This window comes from Vombatus ursinus, unplaced genomic scaffold (assembly GCF_900497805.2).
Source record: "Vombatus ursinus unplaced genomic scaffold, bare-nosed wombat genome assembly UNPS02014814.1, whole genome shotgun sequence".
Classification (NCBI taxonomy): Eukaryota; Metazoa; Chordata; class Mammalia; order Diprotodontia; family Vombatidae; genus Vombatus; species Vombatus ursinus.
Window position 1 is genome coordinate 7,490,857 of NW_020954592.1, and position 21,545 is coordinate 7,512,401.

Here is a 21,545-nt window from a genome sequence, read left to right on the forward strand (position 1 = left end):
TGAAGAAAGGCTTTTGGATGACTTCAGTGTTTCACTCTCCAGCCCTCCAATCAAAGGGGAGAGACCACTGAATTTGAGAAGATGTTAAGTATATAAAACTCAGTTAGGTCAGTCAGTCTCTGAGATTTCAGGTGATCAGCTTATCCTGGGAGGGGCATGATGTCCTAAGGAGTCCAAACCAAGCAGAACTGCTGATGGAAAGTGGAGAGTTACCAATCAGGAAGACCTGAGTTCAAATCCAGCCTCAGACACGTACTAGTTCTAGGATCCTGGGCAAGTCACTTAACTTTTCTTTGCCTCAGTTTTCTCATCTGCAAAATGAGGATAATAATAATAGCACCTACCTCCCAGGGATATTGTAGGGATCAAATGAAATAGTATTTGTAAAGCACTTAGCACAGTGCCTGGCACAGAGTAGATGCTATATAAATGTTAACTATTATTATTTATTACCCGAGTGTAGAGGGTTCACAAGAATCTACATGGTTAGAGGAAATAACTATAGAGAGTAAATCATGGCTCCCTAAAGGGTTAAAGTATAACAGAAGGAAGCAGCTACAAGCAGTAGGAACTACTAAAACAACCTTATGACAACAAAAAACTAAAAAGCAAAAAAGCAAACCCAAGTTCAAAACATTGGAAAGTAAAGCTCTTTCAAATTATGCTACAGTTCTCTGACCTTGGGCCGTTTGAGGTGTAAATTAAGTGGACATACACTCCTGCCCACTTGTGTTAATCCTGATTTCCTAGCAAGAGCCTTCAAAATAAATTCAGTTGATTGCAGAGCAGCTAATTAATTATATGAGAACCGCTGACTAGAAACTTTGAGTAGTCCTAGGCAGTCCTGTTCTGTTTGAAATGGGTTCCCTGAGAGCTGGAGGTCACTGGGGATAGGGGTGGGCCAGTTAAAAACTCCAGTTTTCCATTGTAGTGTGGAAGGAACATTTGTATTAAGGAATCAAGTTTCCTGAAAATTCAATTTGGACTTCCTGAATTATTTATGATACATCTTCAGTGCCTTTAGAAATTACCCTCCAGGTACCATGAGAAGGGAAATAATGAGTTCTGTCTCTCTGTAGTTCATCTTTGAGAGTTGCATAGGGCAATGAGATAGGTTTAAAGCTGTTTTTTGACCTTCTTAAAATAAATTTTGGGTATGGTATTTAACAAGCTGTTGATTGGCTATTTTTCCCTTTTTGATTTCCAGTTGAATAGGATCCTGTTTAGCTGGGATCAGAGGCTTATTCAGGAATTTTTGCACCCAATTCAAATGACACAAATCAGGCCCTGGACAAGTGATACAAAGTTCACCTTTGGTTTAGGGGGAGGGGAGAAGAGATCATTGCCTTGTAGGGGGTAGACAGAGACCCTATGACACCATTATGAAGCCATGCCGCTGCTGAGGAGACTGCTACATCATGGTGGGGTGCCCAAGCACCCCAAGTCAGGGTTACTCCGGCTTGTCATCTGATAGATTATTCATTTACCTAATTATTCCTGCTAATCAGATGTTATATTCTGTTGTACTACTAATGGACAGAAAGTGTTGTCTGCACCCTCTATATTTGGCCCTCAATAAAATTCAGTCCCTTAGGCAAAGCTCCAGTTATCTTGTCCAAGTCATGATTCTGGTGGAACTGTCAACTGACCTTCCAGTACAACCAGAAGAAAACAAAAGCAAAAAGTGTGATCCTCTACCTCAGGGTGTGAACATTTAAGAAGATAGTGCTACAGAAAATTTTGCTATGGTTTCTTCATTCTTCTGGCATACTGGATTCCCACCCCCACCCTCTATGCTATTTATAATATTTGGTTGATGGCTAGACAGGTTTTAGGCATAGGCAAAATAGGATGTTGCTTCCTGGTATGCTTTGAGGAACGCAGAATACCTTTTCTGCTCAAAGATAGCTCCCCACTGGTCTTCCCCAAGACCTGAAACACATGCCATTGTGGGCAGAAAGAGTAATTGGGCTTAGGATGGAAAAAATATGAATTTGTGACCTGATTCTGCAATGTGACCATTGGTAAATTACTTAATCTCTTTGAGCCGAATAATAAAAATTACAACTCACACTTATGTGTAACATTTTAAGGTTTACAAGATGCTTGCCTCACAACTGATCTATAAGGTAGGTTATTATAAATATTTTCATACCCATTTTATATATGAGGAAATGTTTTCATACCTACTTTATATATGAGTTTCAGATAAGTGAAATAACTTGCTTATGACCAGATAGCTAGTAGACTTCAGAGACAGGATACAAGGATATGATCCACGTGTCCTAATCCCAAATCCAATCCCACAGTGTTATCATTTCCTTTTGACAAGTAAGGAAATTTAGACAGTGGAATTTATGACATCATATACCATATTGTCTAAGTTTCCTTGTCTGTCAAATGAGGATGATAATACTTATGGATGTAGGATTGATTTGAGGAAAAATTTCATAAATCTTTAAAAAGAAATCTATAGGAACATGAGCTAGGTAGGCACAATGGATAGAAGAATGGACTTGGAGTCAGAAAGACTTGAGTTCACATTCTGTGTTAGATACTTAGTACCTGTGTGACTGTGGGCAAGTCACTTAACCTCTTAACTTGTTTCTTTATCTGTGAAATGGGGATAACTGGGACTGGAGTCAGGAAGACCTGAGTTCAAATCTAGCTTCAGACACCTCTTAGCTGTGTGACTGTGGGCAAGTCATTTAACCTCTGAGTTCCTGACAAAATGGATCCCCTGGAGAAGGAAATGGCAAACCACTCTGACATCTTTGCCAAGACAACCCCAAATGGGGTCATGGAGGGTCAGACATGATGGAAATAACTGAATAACAACAACAAAATGGGGATAATCATAGCACCTATTTCATAAAGCTGTTGTGAGGAGCAATTGAGATAACATGTAAAGTGCTTTGCAAATCTGAAAGCACTATGTAAAAGCTAGCTATTATTATTACTATTAATTATTAGGTTTTAGGCATGGAAGACCTCTTGTTAAAAAAGGACAAATAGTCCTGATTTCACTTCTCTACTCATTCCACACTCTTTAATTAATATCTATACATCATTTTTCATGGTTGTACACATTCATTTACAGGTTTCTACAGTGGGTTAGCAGTGACTCAGAAGTCAGAAAAAGGGAGAAGAAATAGTTCTGTCAGGTGCTGTTTAAAAAAAAACCAATCCTTCATATTTATAGCCATTCAAGTTCCAACACTTAAAATCTTAAAACACTTAAAACATCCCTATATAGAAATTATTCCAATGGAATGATCAAGAGGTTTTGTGAAAGAGGTGGCCTTTGAGTTGGGCTTTGAAGGATGGGTAGGATTTTGATAGCAAAAGTGGGAAGAAAGGAATTTCACGCCCATCCATGATTATGGGAAAACACAAAGCACATTTGGGAAATCACAAGTAGATTTGGTTGGAGCATGAAGGAAACTAGTGTGAGATAAGACTGAAAGATAGTTTGGCGGGAAGATGGCCTTTATTTGGTTGGCAATGGAGGAGAATGGCATGACTGGATCTGTGCTGTAGCAAAATTATTCTGGCAATGATGTATAGAATAAATTGAAAGACTGTAGGTGGGGAGGCTGGTTAGGAAACTACTTTGAAAGTTCAGGTCAGAGATATTATTGCTGTTGTTCAGTGGTTCATCCGTGTCTGACTCTTCATGACTTCATGGACTATAGCATGCCAGGCCCTTCTGTCCTCCACTGTCCCTTGAAGTTTGTCCAACCTGATGTTCATCGCTTCCATGATGCTATCTATCCATCTCATCCTCTGCCATTCCCCTTTTCCTTTTGCCTTCAATCTTTCCCAACATCAGGGTCTTGAAGGAGACCCTGAAGTAACAGGTCAACAGTGGGGATGGAAAAGAAGGGACAGATGTGAGCTGCATTTGGAAGGAAGAATCAATAAGTCCTGGGGATTGCTTGGATGTGGGATGTGAAGTAAAAAAAGCAGTCAGAGGTGATGGATATAAGGTGCAGAGGAAAGAATATTGAATTTGGAGTCATAGGGCTCTGTGTTCAGATCTTGAACCCTTTCACTTAATATTGTTGTGACTGTGGGCAAGTTGTCAGACATTTCTGGGCCTCGGTTTTCTTATATGAAATGAAGGGGTTGAACCAGATTACTTCTAATATCCCTTGCCACTCAAAATCTGTGAACCTCTTTTCAATCCTGGAGTATTAGAGAATGATGATAATAACAGATATAGGAAAAACAGGATAGGAAGATTTTTAAAGGAAAAATATTTCCATAGCACTTTGAAATTTTAAAGGACTTTCTTCACATAGACCTGTGAGATAAGTGATGCATATATCATTATTGTAATTTATTGTTGTTCATTTGTTTTTCAGTTATGTCCAACTCTTCATGACCCCATTTGGTTTTTTTTCTTTTTTTTCCATTCTTTTCTTCCTTCCTTCCTTCCTTTCTGCAAAAATACTAGAGTGATTGGCTATGTCCTCCAGCTCATTTTATTTATCTCTTTTTTTTCTTTTTTCTTTTTTTAAGGCAATTGGGGTTAAGTGACTTGCCCAGGGTCACACAGCTAGTTAGTGACATATGTTTGGTCTGAGGCTGGATTTGAACTCAGGTCCTCCTGACTTCAGGGCTGGTGCTCTATCCAGCTCATTTTAAAGATGAGGAAATTGATGCAAATAGGGTTAGGTGACTTGGCCAGGGTCACATAGCTACTAAGTGTCTGAGGCAGGATTTGAACTCAGGAAGATGAGTCTTCCTGACTGTAGGCCCAGAGCTCTATCTATTGAGTCATCTAGCATTTTACAAATGAGAAAACCCAGACTCAGAAAATTTAATCGACTTGCTCAGAATTGCAGGATTAGATTAGTAGAGAAACTGGAACTTGACCCCATGTTTCCTAGCATCAAGTCTAGTGCTCTTTACATTATACCATTCATCCAGATACTATAGCACTGCTTAATAAAGCAGTAATTTGCTCAGATGTATACAAATATTACTTGACAACTGGTGATCAGAATTGGAATTTAGGGTGAAGTACAGTTATTTCATAGGGTAATAACTTCACCAAATTTGTAAATTTGGTTGCAAAAGAAAAAGGTTTAATAATAATATTTTGGGTAATTATTGTTCACTCATTTCATTTGTATCTAGCTCTTTGTGATCCCATTTGGGTTTTCTTGCCAAAGATACTAGAGTGGGTTGCTATTTCCTTATCCAGTTCATTTTACAGATGAGGAAACTGAGGCAAACAGGGTTTAATGACTTGCCCAGGGTCACACAGTCAGCAAATGTCTGAGGCTAGATTTGAGTGAGTCTTCTTGACTCCAGGCCTGGTATTCTATTGCACTGCACCACTTAGCTTAATAAAGCAGTTAATTTGCTCAAACACTTACACTTATTACTTGATGACTGGTGATCAGAGTAGGAATTTGGGGTGAAGTACAGTTATTTCATGGGGTAGTGACTTCAACAAATTTGGGAATTTGAGTGCAAAAAACCAAAAAGATTTAACAATATCATCTCGGGTGATAGTAATGCCCAAAAATATGGGATTCTTCATTTGAGCTATTAAAAACACATCTCCTTGTTCTATTGCCATTGAACACCTATTTAAAAATACAATTTAAATCAATTTTGCAACTGATCTGCCTCATGATAAAAATCTTAAGGGTAATAAACCATGGTTAATAATGCTAGTTAAAATCATACTTTTGGTATGAAGCTCCACTAACATAGACTTCAGTGAGTGGCAAAGGAGAAGAAGGAAGCTAGTTTTGGAAGCAGAGACTCCTTATGGAAAAATGTCTTCTATTAGACTCTCTGGGAGTCCCACAGGTTCCTGAGAAGGATCTTCTGGCAGACAGTAATTGCCTTGACAGATTGTGAAGACAGAACCAATCTCCGTTCATCTTCCAATCCTAGTTCTCTTGATTTGGCAGTGAAAGGATCTCCCATGGCTCTGTCTTCGCTCTTTTCTTTTGCTACATTCCCTGTCTCTGGGTCATCTCATCAGCTCCCCATTTTTATGCAAATGACTCCCAAACTTTTGTGAGCTCAATTATTGACAAAGACACTGGGGATTCTATATTTGATTAATTGATGTGACATATCTCCTGGCTCTAACTGCTTCTGAACATCCATTTTGTAAACTATTTAATTCAAACCTGAGCCTCACTTTTCTCATCTATAAACCAAGAGGCTGGACTGGGGGATCTCTATGGCGCCTTCCAGCTATAGCATTCTGTGATTATATGGAAATTTACAGACAATGAGATACACAAAGTAGGGAGAGAGATTAGACCAATCTTAGACCATTAGGGCATAATTAACAATGAAGCTACAGTTTGCATGTTTTTTAGGGGGAAATCTCAGTGGGAAAGTCAAATGCATTAGGCAGGTGAGAAATAGTAATTTTCTGCTGTGAGTACAACTTGAACTTTTATGTAATTTCTACAGCTTTTTGAATCATAATGTGGTTAAAATGTTACTTTCAGCAACTGATTTTTCTAATTTTTTCTAGAGCTCAATTCTTACATTATAGATGCTAGTGAGTAAGAATCAATTGAATTTGCAACCATGGACTTAGCACCGTGCTCCGTTGAGTATAAAAAGAAGAAAAGGTTTAAAACAAAGTTCCTGCCTTCAAGGAGTTTACAGTTTCATCATGGAGCTGAATGCTCCAGGGTACAATTAGAAGACAATATAAACCATTATAGGAAAAAAAAATTAAATGCCAAAATGTTTGTTATGAATATTATAAATAGATGCTATGGGAAAGCAAAGGGAAGAGTGAAAGAAAGAGACATGGACAGAGACAGAAAGAGAGCTGTGGTATTGGCAAAACCTGAAGGAAACTTCATGAGGAGGTGAGATTTGACTGAGCTTGGGATGATATAAAGGATTCAAATGTGTAGGTATAGAAGAAGAAAGTCAAGGATGATCTGAATGCTAAGATGCCAATACTCCCATGAATTGGTGATCTCATTGATGTGGTTATTTCTTCTGATGATGCAGATTGCAACCCATTCATGCCTGGCAATCCAGTGTGACTCTTGTTCATGTTTTCCCATAAAATCACAACAGAGAGTCTGTCCAACGTGTTGGGGTCCTTCCTCTAGCTCTCTTGCCATGGAATGGAGAACATAGAGGCTACCTATTGGTTATTCCTTGTGGCAATCATGTGACCACCCTACACACACACACACGCACACACACACACACACACACACTCTCTCTCTCTCTCTCTCTCTCTCTCTTTATTTCATAAGGACAGTCAAGAGGTTGGGAATCATCATAGTGTATTCAGGTTGCAAGTTTAACCTTATTCTGTGGTATCGGAAAATAAGGTTGACTCAGTAGGATGGAGTCAGATTTGGGAGATCACTAAATTCTAGGATAAGCTGTTGAGTCATAAGCCTTTTGGCAATGATGAGGCATTGGAAGTTTGTGAACACAAATCAATGAGTTTGTGAACATTGGTCCTCTCTATACAAAGACAAACATGAAATTTCCTGCCCTCGAGATAGAGATAGATTATGATAAAAATGATGATGAAAGAGATACCTTACAAAGTTAATTCTAGTAGGGACATGGAAGATCAGTCCTCATCTTCCTTCCTGTTTCTGTAGCATATGATACGTCTATCACCCTCCTCCATTTTGATAGTCCCCTTCCTTTGGCTTCCATGGCACTGTTCCTTTTGACTACTTTTTCTCTTTGCTTTGCATGTTCCTCACCTTCCTCCCTAGACAAGAGAGTATTTCCTAAAGCTTTGTCCTCTAACATATTCTCCCACACCTTCAACATTCCATCAGTTGCCAGTTTCTGTTGCTTCTATAATATCTTTGTAATATTTCTCACATCCATCCCTTCTTCTATTCTCCAGCCTAGACTACCGTAATAGACTCCCAACTATTCTCCTTGCCTCTAGTCACTTCCCTTTCCAATCAGTCTATCATATCAATGACTTTATCATCTTGATACAATATCATTTCTCTGTTCAAAACCCTCCAGTGGCTTCAATCTGAATGAAGAGGTGCAATAGGGCCTCTACTGAAGGCCCCAAGCTATCTTTTCTTTTCACAAATACTAGAGAAATGACTGGATGGTTTTCCCTGTGATGTAATTTAATTATTGGTGCTTTTGGAATATTGTTCTTTTCTATTATTACTGCCCAGGAAGTTAAAGTACCTGAGGGGCTCCTGAGATGCTAGAATTGTAGCATTAGGTGTAATTATCATGGATATGGTAATTATCATGATATAATGGAGCTCATAGTCTAAGGGCCTTTTCTATAATATATCCTCTGCTCTTCTTTCCCTTTTCACCCTCAGTAGTCAGCAAAATCTCCTATATTTCTAAACAGAGGTGTCAGTTTGATACTCACATGTGTAGTTACCCGAACTAAAGATGGATGTGGCAATTAGAACATCAGGTGATGGGAAAAACAAGCTAGTTTTCCAGAGATTATACAGATGGTTCCAAGGGGAATGAAATACCTACCACATGCCTTTGATAATAGGACTGGAAAATGTTATTCATTTTATCATTTTCCCCTGTTTTATAGTGGAACTTTTTTTTTTAAAACCTATCTATCAGTTACATTGCTTTCCTTTGTTTTTATTCTCCCAAAAGACGACATTCTCGTGCAATATTAAAATTCCAGCTAAGAGTGAAGCCTGGGTGCAATAGCCACATGTGTTTGACTATTTGTGCTTGGGCTGCTAATGGAACATGTATTTAGAAGCCTCCCAGAATGCCTTTGAGAGCTAATTCTTGTACATCCCTAGAAGGAAAAACAGATAGAGAAATGTAGTTATAGAATCATAGGGCGATCAATTTAGAACTAGAAGGCAACATAGAGGTCATCTATTCCAACTTCCTAATTTTATAGACGAGAAAACAGAATCTGGAGAGAGGTCCATGTGTTATTAACCAGGGTAGTAAGTCAAGCTAACACTATAACCCAGGTCCTCTAATTTCAAATCTTTCTACTGAGTTTTTCCAAGCCTTGCAAATTAGAATATGCAAACATTTAAAGGAATCCCTGGTGGTACTAAAATAATTCATCCTGAGCTTCGAAGAAATTTAAAAAGGCAAAATAGTGAGTACAACATTCAGATTCAGTGGCAGAAGCATCATTTTATATTCAAGTGGTTTCAGGAGCTACCAAATTTTAATTATTCATTCAGATTTTTCACTGAGAGCTTGAGTAGGATAGCTTACCTTTAAAAAAACATAATATTTTATTTTCCCCCAATTACATGTAAAAATATTTTAAACATTTTTTTTTGTTTGTTTTTGCTTTTTTTGGTGAGGCAATTGGAGTTAAGTGACTTGCCCAGGGTCACACAGGTAGTATTATGTGTTTGAGACTGGATTTGAATTCAGGTCCTCCTGACTCCAAGGCCAGAGCTCTATCCACTTCGCCACCTAGCTGCCCCCATTTTAAATATTTTTTTAAAAAAGTATTGAGTTCCAGATTCTATCCCTAGTTCCCTTCCTCCCCCCCCCCCAAGATGGTAAGCAATCTGATATAAATTATACATGTGCAATCATGTCAAACATTAGAATAGCTTACCTTGATGGATTGATACACTGACATATCTGTGATTTTATAAATTTGTGTATTCCCACCACTGAGGCAGGGACAAACAAACCTCTCTGTAGTTTGTCATCTTCCATTTGTTTCCATCATTTCCCCATACAGGAGCTACCCAATGAACTTGAGACTTTCCTCTTTATTATTTTAATACCTTGGGGATACCAAACTAGCACCCAATCATCCATCTGTTTCCTAATGCAATTAATCAGCAACGCTTATTAAGCACCTATTTTGAGCTAGGTGGTAGGAATATAAACACAAAGAATGAAACAACTTCTACTTTCCATACTTTCATTCTAATGGAGAAGACAACAAATACATGTATAAAAATAAAAATAAATACAGAGTAGTTAAGTATTAAGACTATCTGGAAGGTGGGACACTAGCAAATAGAGGGATCAGAAAAAGTCTACCTATGTTTTGAAGGAAGAGAGGAATTCTATGAGGCAAAAGTGAGGATGGAATGAAAGGGAGAGGGAATTGGGACAGGGATTCCAGTTCAGAGGCCGTTGCAATAATCTAGGGGAGAGCTGATAAAAATTGAACTATGATGTGACTATATGAGCAAAGAGAAAGGGTTTGATGTGATAAATGCCGTGGAGCTAGAAATAGCAAGATTTGTCAATTAATTGTATTTGTGGTGGGGAGGAAGATGAGGAGTCGAGGATAACACAAACTGGAAGATTAGAATAATGGTGATTCCAAAGCCAGAAATGGGGAAACTTGGAAGAAAGGTGGCTTTTTTTGGGGGAAAATAATGAGTTTTGTTTTGGACATGAGTTTCAGATGCTTATGGGACATCCATTTTGAAATGTCCAATAAGCAATTGATAATGAGGCACTTAAGTTCTGGGACAGAGCATATAGATCTGTGATTCATCTGCAGACTGATAATAATTAGATCCATGGGATCCAATTTGCTTATTAAGACAGAGAAAATACAAAAAGAAATGAGAGGACAGGACAGGACCTTTGAGGAAACCTATATTTAGAAGGAGTGATAAAATGATACAGATGCTGAGCCAGCAAAGGAGACTGAGAAGAAACAATTAAACAGGTAGGAGGAGAAACTAGGGGAAAGGAGGGGTAAATAGGTGATAATGCCAAGCGATTTTGAGATGAAGACAAGGGGAGAACTGAAGCTCATGCCAAATGATCTCAATTTTTTTTTCCCAGTAAAGTAAGATCAATAGCTCATATTTATATAGTTATTTGAGGTTTGCAAAACACTTAATAAGTCTTATTTTGTGCTGTTCTTACAAAAACACTGAGGTAGGTGCAGTTATCATCCCTATTTTACAGATGATGAAAGTGAGTCTGACAGAGGTGTAGTGACTTGCTCAAGATCACGTAGCTAGTAAATGTCTGAGGCTGAATTGAAACTTGATCTTCTTGACTTGAGGTCCAGTGTTCTATCCATCATACCACCTAGCTGCCTTAAGGTCTCTTGAGTCAAAGTTCTCAGTTGAGAGAAGAGGGAGGGAGAAATATGGGAAGCTTGGGGAGGGAAAATAGGTTTGGAATAATTTCCATGGGGAATAAGATAGGGAATCAATTAGAGAGAAATAAAAGAATTGTTTTCTTGAAGCGAGGGCCTGGTTGAAGTTGGATAAAGTGAATTTATTATGTAACTAGTCCTAATGATTAAGTGACTTCCTTTCATTTGTCGTTCATTATATGAGTAGGAGTGGTAGAAGCACATAGTGGGAGTTATCCAGGGCTAAGGTTTGGCAAGGATGAATGGTGAAAGGGAGTGAGGAACTTGAGAATAGGAGTTAGTATAGAGTTGAATTCATTAACTACAGAGTTGAGATTGGAAATCTTGGAAACTAAAGTCTGAGCAAGAATAATGACCTGAGAAAATATTGTCAGGTGGAGGGATTGGAGGTCATGATAAAGGTGGTAAATAGGTCTGGGAGGGAGGGTGAGATGGAAAAGAGAGATGGAAAGATAAGAGGTTATGGTCAGAAAAGGGAACTTCAGAGTTTTAAATTAAGGAAATGGAAGAAATGAGGGGAATGGTAAGATCCAGGGTATAGCAAACCAACCCTATGTATGGTTAAGGTAGAATGAAGGAGCAGGGCATGGGATTTATGGAAATTGAGGAATGAATTGAGAGATTAGAGAGGTTAAGGGAGCATTAGTATGGATTTTGAAGTCCCCTAGCATAAGAGCAGGAGTTGTATGGGAAGAAGACTGTCGGCTCGATGCAGAATTTCTTGATAAAGTAGGGAGGGTGATCTGAGGCTGGTACTTGATGATGATCTGGATTAGTTAGTTAGTTTTAAATGAGTGAACTTCAAAGGTGGAGAGAATGCTGAGTCATGGTGGTAAAGGAAGACTATTAAAGTGGCATTGGGAAGCAAGGAATGTCCTGACTCTTCCTCTTCCAGCAATAGTCTATTGGAGAGTTTGAAGGTGTAGCCAGTATTGGAGAGTGTGACCAGGGATACAATGCCGTCTAGGAACTAGGTCTTTGTCAGGGCAAATAGATGAAAAGAGCATGAGAGAAAGAGGTCCAGAATGAAGGGAGGTTTGTTCACTATAGACTAGGAATTTCAGAGGGCACTGTGGAAAGGGTGTGACATTAGAGTGGGACATGGGAGGGACCGAATTGAGAAGGATGGAGATGAGCAACTAGAGATGAGAGTTGGGGACACTTTGGTCCTATGCTGATAGTAATTGATTAATATAGGGATAGAAGGAGAAAAAGGTGGCAAGAGATTGTTAGGCATAGGAGGAGTGGTAGATGAATAATTAAGCTCAGTCTCTAAGGAGTGTTGATACTAGGAGTATAGGGCTTTAATCCTTCCTGTCTGCTTCTCCTAGGGGTGAGTAGTATTGTATTCTGGTCTCCCACCTTGCAGAGGGGAACAGGAAGGGCCTGGATCTGGGACCACAAAGTCAGATGTTACATACTTGTAATCAAAATAACTGTGATACTTTGGTATAGCACATAATAGTTTTCAAAGTTCTTTCCCACCCTTTACTTCATTTGATCCTCACAACAATTCCTGATTACTAGTTCAGTGTTTGTTCTAATAAAATGGCTTGACATGCTAAAAATAAATAAATGATAAATTGAAATTTTTTAAAAAAGAAAATAAAATATCTGACAAAATAAGATGAAGAGGAACTGGATAGAACCAGAACTGACATTCCAGTTATGCCATTAATTAGCTATGTAATCAAGATCAAGCTATCTAAACCCTCTGGACATTATCTATAAAATTGATTAATGATAATAATAATAATAATAATAATAACTAGCATACATATAGCTCCTACTGAGTGTTAGGCGCTGTTAAGCGCTTTACAATTATTATCTCATTTGATCTTCACAACAACCCTGGGAGGTAAGCACTATATAAGTATATATAAGTATTATATCCCCATGTTACATTTGAGGAAACTGAGGCAAACAGAGGTTAAGTGACTTGCCCAGAGTCACACAGCTAGTAAGAATCTGAGGCCAGATTTGGCTTCAAGCCTTTAAGATCAAGTCTTCCTGGCTCCAGCCAGACCCAGCCTCTGCACCACCTAGCTGCCTCATAATCATTTTAATTACAAAATTTGTTATCTATGAAACTAGGCAGGTTGAACAAAATGATTCTTTTTTAAAAAGTCATTTTGATACCTTTTGTTCTTACATTACATCCTTTCCAGATATACACCACCTTCTTCTCTCAATGAGTGAGAGCTCCCTTGTAACAAAGAAAACAATAAAGCGAAAGACGCCAACCCAGTGACTGGTATGCAATATTCTCGCCTATAGAATGGTCTCTGTGGTCTCTTCTTTCTAACTCTAAAAATTCTATAATTCTAAATAGAGCAAATAATATTATTGACCCTCTTTTAGAGATGTGAAGAAACTGAGACAGAAAAAAAAATGATTTGCCTGTAATCACAAAGTAAGTCTTCCCTTATACATAAGCCTCAAATGTTTAAAGATTGCTCTCTTTTTTTTTTCAAATTCAAATCACAAGTGGATTTGCTTAAGAGTTAATTTGATTTTTCCACCTCTCTCAAATTGCATTAGTAAAAAGTAATTGCATGAGGCAGCTTCATATATCTCTGCCTTTTGTGCTCAATTTCTGTGTACACCCAGTGCAAAGGACAATTTTTTAAAAAAGTCTTTATAAATTCAAGTTAACAAAAAAAAATGCAAACTAAAAAAAGATGCTAATTTGAGTCTATTTGGAAAGGACTGCCTGTGCAAAATGAAGACTCGAATCCAATAATGATATTCTGCCAATATGTTTATACTTCATGGATGCATAAAATCTTATTTTGTTTTAAATGAGATACTTTTTGGTTCAGAGAGGGTTTGGATCCCTCTCTGATGCTCTTTATCATGTCCCCTAATTTTTTATTTTATTTTTATCAAGGTCCTAGAGGTAGAGAATGAAGTTTGCATTTATTGATTACAGAAGATGTTGACAAAGAATTGCCCAATAGTTTCTACTGGGAAAGGGCTCTTATTTTATAGGAAACTGTATGATTATATGTTGTCAGTTGTGCTTTAGGCTGTGATGGGACATTGAAGGTAGGGAAGAGGTCTATGCCAGGATCTATTTCAGTATAATCACATTCACCAGTTTTCTGAGTGCCTAGGCTAGTTAGTGGTCTGGGGAAGCACAAGGACAGAGTGATGCCTCCAAATGAAGACATTCAAAGGATGATAAATGAATTCATCAGAAGGAGGTTAAAGCTGAGGGTGGGGGTGCAAAAAAGGAACAGAAAAAGCAAAAGACCAGAATTTAGAAATAGCTCTCAGCCCAAAGTATTTTTGTACATGAGCAGGAAGTCTCTTTCAGGAGGCCAAGCCACAAATTCTTACACATGGTCCTTGCATAAGTAACTCTGTGATTAGAAAATAGAACCATTCCCTCAGAAAGCATTAGCATTAAACTTTTAAGATAGTGCAGCTTGATTAATTTATTGAAGCTGTAGATCCAGAGAGAGCAAGTTTTTGGATGGGAAGGCCTATATGCAAGTGCCTTTAACCTCCCCTCCCCCCAACCCCTTTCCTGTTTTGACGAGAATGATGCCCGACATTTTGGAAGGGCTTTTTTTTTTTTTTCACCATCATTAACAAAATCAAGTGTCATAGCCCTGTACTTGGTCAGAAATCTGATATTTAGGACCATATGCTGGGAGAATTGCTGTACAAAATAAAATGCTTGAGATCTCAGAAAGGAAACATTTTAAGGTGCTATACAGTTAGAAGTTGTTCATTTTGCCCAGGTAAATGCCATATTAAAACACCTTCAGTTTTTCTAGAACTGGTTTAGAGGTAGGTAAATGTGTTTTATGTATGTCATATGAGACAGAGTAATGTCTAGGAAAGTCTGATGGGAGGAGAGGGGAAGGGAGCCATTAGTGCTTGTGTGTTTAAATTTCACAAACTAGCGTGAGCTAGTGACCGTATAGACATCTGAATATGGACGTATAAAGCAAACCCCTATGTTCCTAATAATTCACAATTATGTAGAACTACTTGAAGGTTTATAAAATTCTTTTTTCACAGCGGTTCTCAGGGAAGCAGATACTGTAAGTGTTATGATCTCCATTCAGGATCATAGACTTAGTGCTTAAATTATCATCTAGCCCAAATTCTTCATTTTACAGATGAGGAAACTGAGGCCCAGAGTACAGAACCCAGGTCCTCTAACAACAAATCCAGCACTCTATAGACGAGGAAGCAGGATTAACAAGGGACTTACTCATCTTTAATCAAGTGAATCATCTGATTGGTCAATCAAAAAGAATTTTGTGCCCGACACTATGCTAAGCACCAAGACAAAAAAGAAACAGTCCCTGCCCTCAAGAATCATACATTTTATGCCCAGGGTCATATCATTATGCATATGTGTGTACACATCTATACAAATATATGTATGTGTGTATATATGTGTATGTATATATGCGTATGTATACACATTCTCTCTCTCTCTCTTTTTTCTCTCTTTCTCTCTCTCTCTATGCTTAACTAAATGTTGCCACAGGGAGATTACTCAGTGAGTAAAGATATGGCAGTGATCTCATGGTCAAGTTTCACTTCTTTCAATTCCTGAAAAAAAAGGCAAAAGAGACAGCATTTGGTAAATTCCTTGTCTAGTGTCTGATGTATTTGTGTCCCCAAAGGAGAGCTAGTTAAGGGAGGCAAATGGAATTTAAATCACATGAATACAGGTCACAAATGTGCACACACATGTGTGCATGTATGTCTAAGTATATACATGCATGTGTATATATATACATGTAGGTACATACATATACACATGAAGGTTGAACAAATAACAGTAGACAGCTTGGTAGCTTCTTTTTCAATTTATCTTTCAGGTTATTTGTCTGAGCTATTGCTTCTCCCAGTTATGAAACTATATGACTGTTAGTATAGCTCAATGTCGGGGTTTGCTTTAAGAATGCTCATCAGAAAATCTTATTTGAACACACTGGTCTTGAGTGAGGAATAGAGGAAAAGTAATTGAATTAGGAGTTGGGAGACTGAAATTCTGACCAGTCTGTGCCACTAATTAACACTAAGTCGTGTGACCTTGTGATAATGTGGAGAGGATTGGAATTGGAGACAGAGGACCTGGGGTCAAATCCTCCCAGCTCTGCTACTTATCATCGTGGTGACCTGAAGCAAGTCACAAACTCTGTGGATCTCAGTACCTCCCTGGTAAAATGAGGGTGTTACATGAGATGGCCTTTAAGTTCCTCTTCAGCTTTGAATCTATGAATAAGTTGGCACAGTTTTTACTACTATCTAGCTGTGCTGGGTAGGTGAGTAAACTTATTGAAACTTTAGTTTTTCCATCTATAATAATACTTTGTATGGATATAGTTCTTTCAGTTTACCAAATATTTTTATATCCATTGTCTCATTTGAACCTTTACAACAAACCCTGGTAAGGTAGGGAGGTGAAATGTTATTATCCGCATTTTCCAGGTGAGGAAATTGAGTTTTGAAGGGGTTAAGTGATTTCCCCAAGGTCACATAGATAGTAAATATAAGAGCTGGAACAAAAACTCAGAAGTCCCTATTCTAAGTTCTTTGCTTGCTCCGATAAACCACATTATGGTTTCTTCTCTCATCCTATTGTCTTAGAACACTCCAGATCTCTCCTTTGCTTGCATCACTCATGTTTTATCATATTTATTTGTGTATGCCATATTTCCCCTACGAGATTTTCAGGTACTTGAGGAAAGGGATTGTCCCTTTTCTTTTGTCCTTGTATTTTTGCACATAGTAGGTATGTGCTGAATTGATTTATATCCTCTGTGAAACAAAGGGTTGGATTAGGCGACCTCCAAGTTCCCTTCCAATTATAACAGTCTATGTAAATAACAGACATTCCTTAATTTCAAGTTTAGCAATCTATGACCTTGATCATGCTTACCAAATCACCAGTGGTCTTGGTTCATGTTTTTTTTTTTTTAAATAGATTTAAAAGCAGATAAGTAGTAGTCTCACATGACTTTTTTATGAAATACAGGAAAGCATATCACTTGTACCTCTACCCAAGGATGATAAATAATTAAGACTCTGAACCTAATATCCTCATCAGAATAACTGAACACAGTATGTTCTATGATAGAGTATTGATTTTTTTCAGCACTGGTCTCATTCTATTGTTCCATAATGTTCAGTTATTCATAATGGTTCGTCCCATTTCCAAATCTAACTTTATGAATCCCCACCAAACATTATGAGTACTTCTATGGATTTCAGACCATTTCACTCAACGAAATGGTCATATGTATCAAGCAGAGTTTCCCTGAAAAGATCTGGGAGGGAAAGAACAAATGACCGGAATTAAAAACAAATAACCACCAAAAAAAGCCCTCATCACTGACTGGTGTTTTTTGTTTTTTTTTTCCTTCCCTTTACAAGAAGTCTTCTGCAGAACGGGATGCGAGAAGACAACTTAGACCACGTTGTGCCCAGTAGCTCAAGAGGGAAGGGAGAGTTTTGGTTTTTTTAATTGTTATCTGACCTTATTGTCCCATTCATACCCTTCTAATCCCCAGAAACTCTCTTTTCCAATCCTCCCTCTAAGTACAGCTGCTCTCATTTTTGGAGAACTATCCAGCTTAGGACTCATCCAGGCTCTCTGGCTGTCCTTATTCTTCCTCATATCATAGGTTTCATTCTAGGTCATTTTTACTCTGGCAGGTGCAGGATTTGAGAGTAGATACAGGAAGTGAAGGGACAGCTAGGTTGTGCAGTGGATAGAGTGCTGGACCTGGGGCCAGAAAGACTCATGTTCCTGAGTTCAAATCTAGCTTCAGATACTTACTAGCTGTGTGACCCTGGATAAGTCACTTAATCTTGTTTGCCTCAGTTTCCTCATCTGTGAAATGAGTTGGAGAAGGAAATGGCAAACTACTCCAGTATCTTTGCCAAGAAAACCCCAAATGGGATCAGGAAGAGTTGGACATGACTGAACAATAATGACAATAGTAGGAAGTGAAAGGGGAAGAAACTCAAGTCTGTTTCTGTTCTTTGTGTCAGCAACTCTGATAAAAAAAAAAGATTCAGTGAGGAAGAGAGTTGAAGGTAATTATTACTTTTCAAAAAATTTTAAAATTTAAAATTAAAAAAAAAATAATTGTGACTTTTACTCATCCCCTGTCCATTGTCACAGAGGATAGGACATAGTGAATTCTCTCTCACTGGTGGTTTTCAATTAGAGGCTGAGGTATAGGTTATGTCAGAGGTCCCTTCCAATTCTAAGATGCAATGATTCTATGAAGTGATTGTACAAGCTGTTTAAAAGACAAGTTCACTGAGGGCAGGTACTGTTTCATTTTTGCCTAGTATCCAACACAGTGTCTTGCACATAATAAGCGTAAGTAGGAGCTTAATAAATGTTTGTTGAATTCATTTGAAGGTATCTCAAAGTCTGGGCTTAAGAGCAGTGAGGAAGAATCATGTATTCAGACTCCATGACAAATCATTCTTATTCCAAGGTATTTTGATTTTTAGTGACCAAGTGGAAGAGTCAGGCATGCAAACTGTAAGGCTGAGTTTCCCTAACTCAGTTTCTTGACCACTATGACAAACTATGATACTATCTTGCTGGAGATTTCCCCATCATCTATAGTTCCCTTACTCAAGAGGTATAATCTTAACAGCCGTTAGCCATTGAAACAATGCAAGAGATCAAAGTGTTTTTGGTCACATAATAAAAATAGTGCCTTTCTCTTTTTTCTTTTTCTCTTTCTTTCTCTTTCTCCCTTCTTTCTTCCCTCCCTCTTCCTTCCTTTCTTTTTCTTCCTTCCTTTTCTTTTCTTCTTTTCTTCCTCACTCTCTCCTCTTCTCTTTCTTTCTCCTTTATTTTTCTTTCTTTCTCTCCCTGATATAATGTAAGTTCTTTGAGCTCAGGTATTGTTTTGGTTTTTGTCTTTCTATTCCCAGGGCCTTAATAAATACTTGAGGAAAAGCAACTGAGGGCAAGCTATACAACCATGTTTACTTAAGAAAGATCTTTTCTAAAGCTTTCCTTAGCCTAAACTAAGTCAAAGATTTTTCCCTTGAGCATCATATGTATCGCAGCTGTCAGATGATGCTTTCATTCTGGTAAAAACAGAGGCTTCAAAGTCTCCAGGAGATTCTGTCTGATGCACATGGTACCCTCATGGGAACTACTCAGAAAACTCTGCCTTAAACCGGTATCTTGCACGAAAGTTTTCTGCTGCATAATCTACCTGACAGTTGCATTGAAACTGTGAACGCCATATCCTTGCAAGAAAACCCACATAGGCTTCCTGTTTCATCTAGCTCACAAGAAAGATTGCACATTGTGTATTTCGTTCATCTAAATGCTGTTTTCCTGCTGCTAGGAAGGAGAGCTTGCCCTTTCCTCTTTGAACAATATACAAATAGTTTTATGCTGGACTACTAAAGGTGGTGTCAGATATCTGGTACAATTAACGTACCATTTCTGACCATGTCCAATGTCTCCTCCGGATGAAGAGGTGGCCCTGAGTTCTCCAAGGCTGAACCAGAATAGCATATAAGCTTTCTGGTTAGGCTCTGGTGGAGCCTGAGGTGAGATCAGTTGATCTCCAGCTTCTGGAAAAGGCCAATTGAAAGCCATGAACTTGGATCTGATTTCAGTTTAAAGGACAAGTGGAAATTTTTTGGAGGATCAGAGAATAACATTTCACCCAGTCCAATTGAAAGGATATTCATGCAAAGTTTCACAAATAAGGAACTGACTCCAAGTTATGTCTAGATTAGAAGCTTGGTGACCTCAGGCAAATCATTTAACTCCTCTGGGGCTGTTTCCTCTTCTGGTAAATGAGGGGGTTGAACTAGATGGCCTCTGAGGCTTCTTCCCATTCTAGAGGATTAATCCTTCGAACCTATGTGCAAATTGCATGATTTTTCTGCTTAACTGTTGTAGAGGTGTCCCAACTGGTGCATTTGGACATCCCAAGCAAGACTTGAAAATGGCGCCCTTCTCCACCTTGGAAGAGGCTTTGAGCTTTAAATGTAACACATGCACTTGACTTATCAAACAGTAAATATTTCTGTACGAAGGAGAGGGGAATTATATGACATTTCAATATGTTCTTTTATGTAAAGTAATATAGAAAAAGTCCCTCATTATGCATGCGCCTCCTCCCCTAAAAGTGACTTTCCACCTTTTAGCCCAAATTCTGTGCTGATCCATAGTACAGTTAAAGGAGAAAGTACTGTCATTTTGTGGACAGCATTTAACTCAATTAAATTCAAAAGGCATTTATTTGAGGAATTACCATGTGACAAGCTCTGTGGCAGGAGCTAGGGAGACAGAGATAAAAATGAAAGTGGACTTGCCCGTAGAAGAGCTTACATTCTAGGGGTGCAGAGATGAGGGAGGAGGGGGGAAATATCATATACATAGACAAGAGGGACAGGGACCAGAATATGATTTCTTTGGTAGAGGGAACTCCTTATACAAACACTTTCTTTTCAATTTATATTTTTAGACAACTTCCTAGATCAATGAAAGGTTAAATAAATTGCCCGGGGTCACGTTGATCTACTAAATGACAAATCTTGTGAACTTTTCTCAGTCCTCATCCTTCTTTCTGCAGTATTTGACTCTACTCCTCCTGGAGGATCTCCTCTTGATTTTTGTTACACTGATTTTTCCTGGCTCTCAGTGTCCTTGGCTGAATCTTCACCCAGGCCATGCCCACTAACCACGTCACCCAGAACCCTGTCCTAGGCCCGTGTTTCTTTTCTCTATATATTCTTTCACTTGGTTGTCTCATTAGCTCCAGGGATTCAATTTATCATCTCTACACAGACGATTTCCTGGATCTTTTTATCCAGCATTAGCCTCCTACGCAACAGTTCCATATTACCAACTGACTTCTAGACATCTCATCCTGGATGTCCTGTAATCAATTTAAACTCAACATGTCTTTCATTATCTTCCTCCCCTCCCCCAATCCTTCCCCTTTCCCCAACCTCTTTATCACACTTGGGGGCACCATCATCTTCCCAGTCACCCAGTCTCACTACTTTGGTGTGTTTCTCAACACTTCATTATCACTCAAGTCATAAATCTAATCTATTCACAAATCTTGTTGCTTTTTTTCCTTTAACAACATCTTTTGTATATGGACTCCTTCACTAAAACGGTCTCTATTTTAATTTTGTTGCTTTTATTCAGTTGTGCCCAACTCTTCATGACTCCATTTGGGGTTTTCTTGGCAAAAATACTGGAGTGGTTTGCCATTTCCTTCTCCAGTTCATTTTTACAGATGAAAAAACTGAGGCAGACAGGGTTAAATCACTTCCCTAGTGTCACACAGCTAATAAGTGCCTGAGGCCAGATTTAAACTCAGGAAGATGAGTCTTCCTGATTCCAAACCCAGTAATTCACTGTGCCACCTCGTTATATAACAGGCCTTTATAACCTCTCACCCGGACTATTGCA

General features: G+C 38.4%; 1 long non-coding RNA gene across 3 annotated transcripts in view; it reads left to right on the top strand.

The window, feature by feature from the left end:
• LOC114022877 overlaps positions 1-21,545 on the top strand; it is a 94,378-nt gene that overhangs the window by 30,051 nt on the left and 42,782 nt on the right. The window lies entirely within an intron of this gene.